This window comes from Mytilus californianus, unplaced genomic scaffold (genome assembly GCF_021869535.1).
Source record: "Mytilus californianus isolate M0D057914Y unplaced genomic scaffold, xbMytCali1.0.p SCAF_7, whole genome shotgun sequence".
NCBI lineage: Eukaryota > Metazoa > Mollusca > Bivalvia > Mytilida > Mytilidae > Mytilus > Mytilus californianus.
In genome coordinates, this window is record NW_026262723.1 from 66,741,117 (window position 1) to 66,752,414 (window position 11,298).

At 31.6% G+C, this 11,298-nt stretch overlaps 1 protein-coding gene across 4 annotated transcripts in view; it reads right to left on the reverse strand.

Annotated features, from left to right (window-relative positions):
- Positions 1-6,203, reverse strand: part of LOC127708098 (SH2 domain-containing protein 4B-like) — a 46,018-nt gene extending 39,815 nt beyond the window's left edge. For 3 of the 4 annotated variants that reach the window (XM_052212949.1, XM_052212950.1, XM_052212948.1), the window contains exon 1: positions 6,099-6,196. The gene's annotated coding sequence lies outside the window, so the exon portion shown is untranslated. Of the gene's footprint in view, positions 1-6,098 lie in introns of all 4 variants that reach the window. The other variant, XM_052212947.1, reaches the window with a different exon arrangement.
- Between the last annotated feature and the right edge of the window lie 5,095 nt (positions 6,204-11,298).

The window sequence follows — 11,298 nt, forward strand, 5'->3', positions numbered from 1 at the left end:
GTATGTCATTATCATCTGAAAAGGTTTCATGAAATTCTGTTGTGTGGTTTGAGAGGAGTTGCGATGACAAGAAACAGGACTGACGGACGGACGGACGGACAGACAGACGGGTCAAAAACATTATACCCTTCGCAAAAAATTTGCGTGGGGTATAAAAACAAGGGTAAAACATAATGTCCCCTCCGCTTCGGCGGGGGCATAAAAATACTTATTCATTAAATAATTTCTGGTCAAAGGGAAATAACTCAAACTAAACAAAAGACCAAATGACATAGAAATTAATTAACAACTTCTGTTCAAAGGGAAATAACTCAAATTCATATAATAAAAATAAATTTTGTTACTGAAAGGTCTACAACTGAACAACAAGAACAGCTAAAATCATTAAAATTGAACTTGACCTTTATTTAGTCACAGGAAACAACATATCTAAATTTGAAAAGATTTCGTCAAAGCATTTTCATGTAAATGAACGGACACTGTTTGGCAGCCACCTGCCGTACATCCCCTAATCAATAACCGATTTTTCTTTCAAAAATCCAGTTAATTAGTGCAAATAAAATCTTAATGAAAATTACACACATTACAGTGGAATAGACTAAATCTCTCCATTGCATTATACAAGAAGTTGTTTACAAACAATGCATTACAATAACACATCACTGAAATAAATAAATTGTTGAAACAGAGATATGTCTCCCCTATGTGTCATTTAGACAGTAAAATGCAAATGTTGAAATTAAAATGACACTACTTTTAAACATGTAAACTTTGCAAAACATTCAAAATCAATGAACCATGACTGAAGGTGCAGGGCCAAATAATCTCACTGGAAATGAGATATGTTAATGCTGATACAACAGCATAATAAATATCTTTGACTTATAATATTTGGTTACCTTAAAGGGGTATTAGCTACAAGATATAAAAATAAATGGAGAATGTGCCCCCATGGACACAGATGATGCCCCCGCTTGCATACAACATTATAAAAGGACATAACTCAAGAACAATAAAAGTGACGCTACCCAAATATGTACTTGATCTGAGTTTTTTGTGGAAATAAGTATTGTGTAAAGGTTTCATAATGTTTGGTTGGGGCAAACTTAAGTTACAGAATGGAAACTTTTTTCGATTTATAAAGGGGCATAACTCGATAATGATTAAAGTGACGCCACCAACTTTCTACTTGATCTGTGTTTGTGGTAAAAAGCATTGTGTATAAGTTTCATAACATTTGGTTGAGGCAAACTTAAGTTAGAGAACGGAAACTAAAAATTTTGCATTTTTTTCCATTTATAAAGGGACATACATGTAACTCGAGAATGGTTAAAGTGACCCCACCAAAATTCAAATGTGATCTTTAGTTTGTGGTAATAAGCATTGTGTATAAGTTTCATAACATTTGGTTGAGGCAAACTTAAGTAAGCAAACGGAAACTAAAAATTTTGCAATTTTTCCATTTATAAAGGGGCATAACTCTAGAATGGTTAAAGTGACGCCACCAAAATTCAAATTTGATCTGTGTTTTGTGGTAATAACCATTGTGTATAAGTTTCATAACATTTGGTTGAGGCAAACTTTAGTGCGAGAACGGAAACTAAAAATTTTGTAATTTTTCCATTCATAAAGGGGTATAACTCTAGAACAGTTAGAGTCACGATACCAAAATTCAAACTTGATCTGTATTTTGTGGTAATAAGCATTGTGTATAAGTTTCATAATATTTGGTTGAGGCAGACTCAAATTTGAGAACGGAAATCAATTTTGGGGAGAATGGACGTACAGACGGACAAGGGTAAAACTTAATGCCCCCTTCGCTATGGCGGGGGCATTAAAAAAATTTATATAAATATTTCTACTGCCACTGTCAAACTGTGCTGTTTACTTGTAGTCAAATTGCATTGCCTGTTTATATAATAAATTGCTTCGCCGAGGTCCAATCCTGAACAGTTGGGGCAAAAATGGACACAATATTCGTGCTTGATACAGGTCTGAATTTGGATTGTAATTCAACATTTGACACATAATAGGTTCTTTGGCACAGAATAACTGTAGTCAAAGAACTTAGAATTAGTTATATTATTTGAATTTATATTCAATTTTTTGCTTTCGTGCAATACACTATGCTGTTGCAAATTGACCTCCCCCCCAAAAAAAAATAGAAAATGACATACACATGTACATAATCATAGCTAAAATTAATTTACCTTAATCAGCATTTTTAAAATTATTAAAATACTAAACTTCTAATAAACTGCTTCACTGAGCGCAGCTGGATACGCCCACAGAGGTCCAACCCTGAACAGTTGGGGCAAAAATGGACACAATATTCAAGCTTGATACAGGTCTGAATTTGGATTGTAATTAAATATTTGACATATTATAGGTTTCTGAATAAATGTAGTCAAAGAACTTGAAATTGGTTATATGAATTGAATTTATATATATATTCAATTAAAGATTTCTTGCTGTTGTGCAATACACTGTGCTGTTGCGCAATACTTAGTAAATCTGTTGTCAGATTATAAACAAATAAAGTTCAATTTCTTCTCAATGTCATATTTGAAATTTATGAAAATCAATAGGGAGATTACATCAATAGCTATAAATAATTCACCAAAGTTTCATGAGAACTGCTGAAAGCATTTTTGAGTTATTTTCCAAAAAATGGAAAATCCCCCCTTTTTTAATGAATAAAACCCCATAACTCAGAATTGTAAAATCTAAAATTTATCAAATTCTAAAGGGAGCTTACATCAACAGAAATAAACAATTCACCAAAGTTTCATGAGAACTGCTGAAAGTATTTCTTAGTTATTGTCTGAAAACTGGAAAATCACCCTTTTTTTATGAATAAAACCCTGTAACTCAGAAATGTAAAATCTAAAATTTATAAAAATCGAAAGGGAGCTCATGTCAATAGATATAAACAATTCACCAAAATTTTTTGCAAGTTGGTGAAAGCATTCTTGAGTTATTGTTGGAAAACTGGAAAATCCCCCCTTTTTTAATGAATAAAACCCCAAAACTCGGAAACGGTAAATCTGAAATTTATAAAAAACGAAAGGGAGCTCACTTCAATAGATATAAACAATTCACCAAAGTTTCATGCATATTGGTTAAAGCTTTTTTGAGTTAATGTCTGACATGTTGACGATTGACGGACGAACAGACGGTCAACGGAATACCATAATACATCCCGTAAACGGGCGTATAAAAATGAATTGACATCTAATCACCTCAAGACAATACAACATTTCTTAATACATAATTTAAAAGCAGTGTAAGGGAGGTAATTCAAAGTTGTGTTTGAATTACCTCCGTTACACTGTAATTTGTACTTAAGTAATTGTCCATTAACCAGGACACCCTTGTTTTTTCTCACTTTTTTGCCCCTAATTCCTAAACGGTTTGAGCCATAACCCCCAAAGCCAATCCTAACCATCCCTTTGTGGTATGGAAACTTGTGGTATAATTCAGAGAGATCCATACACTGTTCCACAAGTTATTGTCTTGAAACTAGAAAAATGCTTATTTTGGCCCCTTTTTGGCCCCCAACTCCTAAACTTTTAGGACCATAACCCCCAAAATCAATCCCAACCTTCCTTTTGTGGTTATGAACCTTGTGTTTAAATTTCATAGATTTCTTTTCACTAATACTAAAGTGAGACAGCTTTCTCGCAAGCAAAAGAATGCTCATTTGTGACTGTATTTTGCTTTGTTTGTAATGTTGACCAGGAACATATATATTGACGGGACTTGACACTACCTGATTGTAGTCGATTTTATCGTCGTGCCATAGTTAATAAAGATACGATACAGAAACGGACATGTGTTAAAAACGGACTCGCTATTATCCTAATAATTTCTGATATTATCAATAAAATGTCATTCAAACTAGTTTTATAGTGATGCTAGTGTATCAAACTTGTATTCTGTCACTTCAAATTTGTTAAAATCGCAAGCATTTCATCACATAATTGTGCAGAATGCAAACCAGGTAATAAAAAAATGGCGGCCATTGCCGCGATGATTTACAAATTCCCAAACTATTATAAAACACTTCACATCAAATAAATCAAACTTATTTTGGTAATTTTATATGACAAAATATATCTACTAAATGATAAAACTTGTATTTATTTACAAGTAGAGTTATGTAGTTTATTTGTTGAGCAGTTCTGATTGTTTTTCAGTCAGACGCTACCAAAATCCGTAAATCTTGGGAAGTCTCGGGGAGTCCGAGATTTTATCAATTTTATACTGAAAAGCGTATCAGATTCATTTCCCGTTAGATATACTGTTCCCAGTGTTGACAATGTGTTTCCGTAGGGTTTTATTTACAAAATGTACAAAATCAATAAAGAAAATAGGATTGTAATTTTAGGTCATCTGCTTCAAATTCAAAATTGATGGTTTTTACCCAAAATTTCCATTTTTTGTAAGAGTTGCAGTATACCATGTATACAGCAGAGAATAGCAAAGCCTTGCTTTCTACCTGTTTCTAACTTGCTGCCTTTTACAAACAAATTTTATATTTAGAAACAATGCAGGTACTACATGTAATGTATAGTTATTCTAGATATATACATGATATAGTCAGTCAGGGGTACTACTTCTACGAGTAATTTTTATTTACTTGAAGAAGTAAATATTAATATACTTATATAAGTAAATTTGTAGGATACTTATACAAGTGTTTTTTATTTACTTGTATAGGTAAATTATTTTTTGGCTTAGTTATGTCCCTTAGACATTCAGATTTTTTTTACTTATACAAGTAAAAAAGGAATCCTATCTTCTTTTCTTGAATTTCTTAGGACTTCTTTGCTCTAATAGAATTTTTAATTGTCTGTCCTTTGAAGATGTCTTTACTAATCATTTAAGTGTAATTTCATGGACAATGAAAATCTCATTTGTCTGTCATCTTCAGAACACTGCTCATTTACAAGCCCCCAAGGGACAATTTTTGAAGGCCTTGTGCAAATACTAAAGATCTTTGCGCAATTAGTTTCTTTGTTGAATTAATGAGATGAAACATTGAACTCTTAAGACTAATAAAAAATTATGGGCTATAAACCTGAGAAAAATTGTTAAAGGCATGTTTTTACATCTCAAAACTTGAGAATTTTTCATGATTGTAAAAAAAATTACTTATACAAGTAAATTTTCGAGAAAATTAAGGGGAGATTATTCAAACATTATAATTTACTTGTATAAGTATATTATTATTTACTTCTTCAAGTAAATAAAAAATTACTTGTACTAGTAGTACCCCTGACTGATAGTAGAATTATTGAGTAGTGAAACACTTTTTACCATTTCTATGACAAAAAATGTTATGAAATAAACGAAATTTCAATTGGTGAAATACTTTTGACATGTGGGGTGCATTTCCAGTGTGTTTTTTGAAAGTTGGGGCAAGTTTGTAGAAGAATGCAGAATGTATGATAAATTTTAAATTTTACGTTGAACCAGTTTGCATTTTTGTTTCATTGTAACTGGACTATTTTTTTATCTGTGGAACAAGTATACACACAACATACAATCTATATTGTATAATTGGTGTGACAAAGTTCATGGTTTTGTTTCAGGGGATTGCATGAACTCCTTGTATCAAGGTGGCGCGTTTACAGCAATACAGGTTCAGTGGGATTAAACACATTTTCGTCAGTGGTGAGAGTAATTTAGAATTAGTGGGGAGAGTAATTAAGTGGTGCGAGTTGTCATGGATTTTCTCAGGTCTGGTCAGCGTGTACAAAGTGAATGTAAATATTGAGTACCAATATAAATAAGAAGAGCCTAAAAATAGTGAAATACCACAAAACCATGCATGACCTTCTTATTGGTGTACTTTATTCAAGGCATATATTCGATTATATGTAAGTGTTTAGTATTTTTCCTTTATCTTTCTTTCTCGTTTATTTCTGCTTTAAATATACAGTATTTCATTCTCGAAGATCAATCAATCAATCAATCAAAGATCAGAAGAACACGGGACCTACCCGGGACCCGGCAAAATTTTAGTAAAGGCGAGGCAAATTGAACGGATTTTATCATACATTTGATTGTGTAAAGTATATTAAAATTCTCACATCAAAATTCTTTTGCCAAGCCTAGATATATACTTTTCCTGTCAACATTTGCAGCGAAACCAATATTTCATTTTCGAACTATCAAATTACTTCCTCAGATGTCGGCGTGACTTTTTACCCCAATATACCCCAATATACCCCAACATACCCCAATATACCTCAAAAAGCAGTTTAAACATAATTTGGTTGAATAACAATGTTACACTAGGCATTTAAATGTTATTTTAACGACATTAATACTTTATTTTATGAATATATTTAATTTTAAATCACTTTTTCCCTCGTAACTTGTTCTGTTCATGTCAGCCGCTTACGATCACAAAATGACTTTTTACCCCAATATACCCAAATATACTCGAATAAACAGTTTCAACACAATTTCCACGATAAGGAATGATATAACAAGCAGATAAATTAAAATTGAACACAACTGTTTACATTTTTTGTGCATTTAGAGGCTTTTAAAACACGGGTTCTTTATTCATGTATTGACGAAGGTTACACTAAAAACCCGAACGAACGAACCTAAAAATATACCGGTAAATTTTTGCAATTTCTTTTTCTCCCTATATGATGTTTTTTCTAAAATAAAACTCGAAATTTTTTCTCAAATTTGGAAATATTTTCTCAAAATTAATATTTGTTTTCTTTGAAAATAATATATAATCCTTATATGTTAAACATTTAAAGTTTTCTTTTTATGTTTATAAAATGTTTGTATCTTTCACTCAGTTAGGACATTGGTCAGCGGAAATTCTATGTTGGTCAGGTCGGTGTGTTCACGCTTCTCGGACCAACATCTGAAATTGTTTGTCATGCCAAGAAATCCTTGCTCAAAACTCCGATGGACCTCCTACGGCATCCATTACTAGTTAAAGATTAAATAGAAAAATATAAACCTTTCAAATGTAGCGTTTATAAAATAAAAATATTCCCTGTGGAACACCCCCAACCCCCTTTTTTGCGCTCTCTATTTTCAACCCTCGAATTAAGCTTTCCAATCTAATTAATTTAAAAATTAAAACCTAGCTTTCTAACCGATCTATTCATGTACCGGACCGGCAACTCTCGTTATTTTATAAGAAAATCTACAATGCCGTTATACACATGCGTGTTGTCTGCTTGGAGTCTCCGCACAGGCACTTGACTCGTAATAAATACCGAATATGGAAAGTGGAGCTACAATTCAAAACATAAAGTCCGAAGGCACATAGAAGATTTTTTTTTTTTTTTTGCAAAGGATGCCGGGGGAACCCTCCATGTGTTCAAAATATACATGAAATATCATAACCCCGAGTTTTCGATCTGTTACATGCCAAGAAATCCTTGCTCAAAACTCCAGTGGTCCTCCTACGGCACCCATGCATTTGTAGATTTGATTTTATTCAACAAAATAATGTATGTCCTGCATGTTCGTATCGCTTTGAACACGGACATATGCCTATACCAAATGGTCAATATTAATCATCCATGTAATTTGCTCTATGGTAATTTTTTAGCTTGTAAAGGTAAAAAATCCATGTCGGAGAAAGGTGTTTTTTTTTTGTCAAAGAGATTAATGAAATTTACCGGTAAATGGAGTTACAGTGAATCCAATTCAATTTAACAATGGTGGGTTGAACCTGGTTTTATGGCAAGCCAAATCTCTTTCTTATAGGCAATGTTAGAAATACCGCTTAATTGACAATAAAATTTGTATTTATGGCGAAATAATACACTATAAAATCTTGAAATTACTGAGGCAAAGGGTTTTTTTTTTAATTGCGAACATATCAAAAGTATTATGCAGAAAAAAAATCGGCACTTTACAATCTTTAAGCACAAAAATTTATCAATAAAAAAAAAGAGTGCACTCAAATATCTTGGCTGCTTTATTTATCATGATTGAAGAATGTTGAAAATCTGTAATATATCTTGATTGCTGTTTCATTGAATATCTCACATCTACTTTATTAATATTCAGAATGCTTTAAAATTGTTTTTAAAATCAGGAAAAGAAACTTGAATTGTGTCTTGTGTCTTACTAATCGTTGACTGTAGAAGAAAAAAATGAAGACACATATTTGCTAATTCAATCTTTATATTTCTGTGTTCTATGACGGGTACGTCATAAGTAGGAGATATCGATATGGCGAGGAGTGAATTAATCGGGTTATAAAAAATTGGTGTTTTTTTTTCGAATGATTTTGATTTTTTTCTAAAATAAAATTTTCTATACAAATTCGCATTTTTGCTATTACAAAGGTATATATAGCTATTCTATAAGAATTAAACAACTTGAATGATACAATTGTCCGAGGAAAATGCTTTTGATGTTCTGTTAAAAGAGGATAAAGTTTAAGATATCCAGGGGACTCCACAAGATTTGAGAAAGAAAATCGTTTTTCCAATTTTTAATCATATAAATTTACATACTCTTAAATAACTAGTTTCTAATTGAAACAGTGTACTTGTCGGATTTCCTTTCAGAGAACAGAATTAATCATCATTCTATAGAGAAACACTAAAGGAGGTTAACTTCACTATCTATTTGTATGTAAAAAATATTTGTACTTAGAAATAATTTCATTCCGATATATAAAATAGCAGAAAACCAAACGAAACAAAACTAAGTACATGCTTAGATGTATAATCTATGGTACATGATATCAGCATGTGATTTACAGCTATATTTCAATGTTTTTAAAAGAAAAAAAGCAATTTATTGTAGTCTCATTATTTTAGTGTTTACCTGCTACTGATGCATTATGATAATTGTTATGTTATCTGTTTTATTTGTTGCTGTTGTTATTCGTATAGTTTGTTTCTTTTTGTCAGAATTGCAATATGGTATTTTATGTTCTTGCATACTATAGAGACGTTAATCAAGTGTCTTGTTTTAAATTCTGATAGGTCAAGTTATCATCAGACTTCAAAATGTTGAATTAGTTGAATTGTACTGCTAATTGTAATTTTAAACTTAGTGATGTGCAATTTGATAAGTTATTCAATAGATTACACTCGTGTCACAGGATATCGATGTATACCCTAGGTGGTCATTCAGGTTCAATAACAATGACAGGATGTTGTTGATTAATTCATCTGTTGAAACAACAGACCAATCCGCATTATTTTCCAGGACTCACACGCAGTACTAGTTATCTCTCATACCTCAAAATACAGAACGCATCAGCTCAATCAACATTGTGAGGGTCTTGATGGGGTTTATAGAATCAATGAATAGTATATTTCAATGTGAAAATAAATTTTGAAAAATGAATTTGACTCTGTTTTCCTCTTTGTTTCTATCATTTATCATATATTTTGTTCTCCATAATCACAAAAACGCACTACCCTTAAAGTATTAATAACATGGAACAATTCAGAAACAACTCAAAAACATCGTTGAACATGTATAATTAATTCTATTTTATTCAAAACACTGTTCTCATAACATTATAGTCATAAGCAATAAGGATAATCCAATCAATTTTTGCATAAACTTTGACAAACTATACACTCGCTGCAAATGCTTCTATAGTTTGTCGTTCGTCGTTTGTTAGTAGAATCTTAGTACAAACGATGAATTTCTTTCTAACTTAAACATTTAATCAATACCTAAACATATTTTTCGCACTAAAAAAGATGTATGTTCTTGCTTGTCATAACTCAAAACAATGTCTAAAATTACTAACATTTAGGTATTACCATCCTTTCTTTCATTTCTGTTATCTTCAATAAAAAGGCTTATCATCACTATCTTCATACATTTATCTGATGACGATGAAGAACTGCCAAAAAATTTAAATATGCATAGAGGAGCGATGTCCTCTGTGTCTATAACATCTTATACGGAGGCTATTTTCCCCGCGTAATAAGTTCAAATACCAACAACATGTGCATGCGTTTTCACAGTTCAAACAGGGTCAGTAAACACTGATTAAACGATGCATTTGTTTTTACTTTTGTAACGTTTAACAAACTATAACAAACGGCACACAACGTTTACCAAACTTTGGTTAGAAAGAATGCAAACTAAGTTCGTTTTTAAAATCTAAAAAATTACCTCAGGGACTCGGTTTGCAGATTAAAATTTTGTTTATTTTTGTTTTTTAAATCTTTTTTTCGTATTTCCTGTCTATTTGAATTACATTACTCACGTTTTTAACGTTGGCATCAATATTTCTTTGTTTTCTAGCAATTTGCAGTTTACTATCCATATCCGTTTACTGAAAAATCCTAGGAAATATTGTAAGATCTTTCTCTTATATATTCGAACAATTGTCAACACATTATTTGTGACTTTTTGTCCTGTTACTTTTTGTCCTATCAAATTTGTGACTTTATGTCCTGTGACTTTCTGTCCGTTTACCAATGAGCATATGTAATTTTTTATGGAAACATATTGGCTATCAAAATAATTGTGTTTTTACTAAGTATTAAATCAATTTGAAAATACTGCTTGTCCACTAAATACTGTAGCCCATATTAAGGAGTATTCTATGAAATAACAAAAAGAATTTTGTTCCTGGATGTATTTTTATTAGTGATATAAGTTGGGAAAAACAATGTAGTCAAAATTTAAATCATAACCCCCCCCCCCCCCCCTTTGATCCCTCTTAAATCATGAATGGTCATGCTTTACGAATTTCTTTGACATGGTACATTCTGTATAGCTATATAGGATATAGGTAGTGATATTCCTTGACATTTCCGGGTATTACAGATCAACATGTATATTACCTGAAAATGGCAGAGTGTCGTCCCATGAGGTCCTACGTATACAGGTTCATGTTTTAGAATGGCGTTCAATACCCTTCTCTGATTTAATAACATTTTATAATATCCACATTTCTGAATGCTCTATATATCAATTTCATATTTTAATTTCAGACCGAATGAGAATATACTTATATTCAAGGAAACATATTGAGTATCAAATTAATTTTGGTGGTTTTTATTTAAATTGGTATTAAATCAAAGAAATTTAAAAAATACTATTGCTTATCTGGTATTAAGCAGTATTCTTGTCTGTTTAGAGTAGGAATAATGTCCCCTACTGAAGAATATGAATGACAAGTCTTGCAAAGGTACAAGATATAAAGCACATAGAAAACCCGATTCTTCCAGTCTGTCTTAAACAATTCACAAAAGTTTTCTTGCACTAAATACTAATATAAAGGAGCATGTTTCAGCCGAACTATGTATTTTTTCGGTTCCA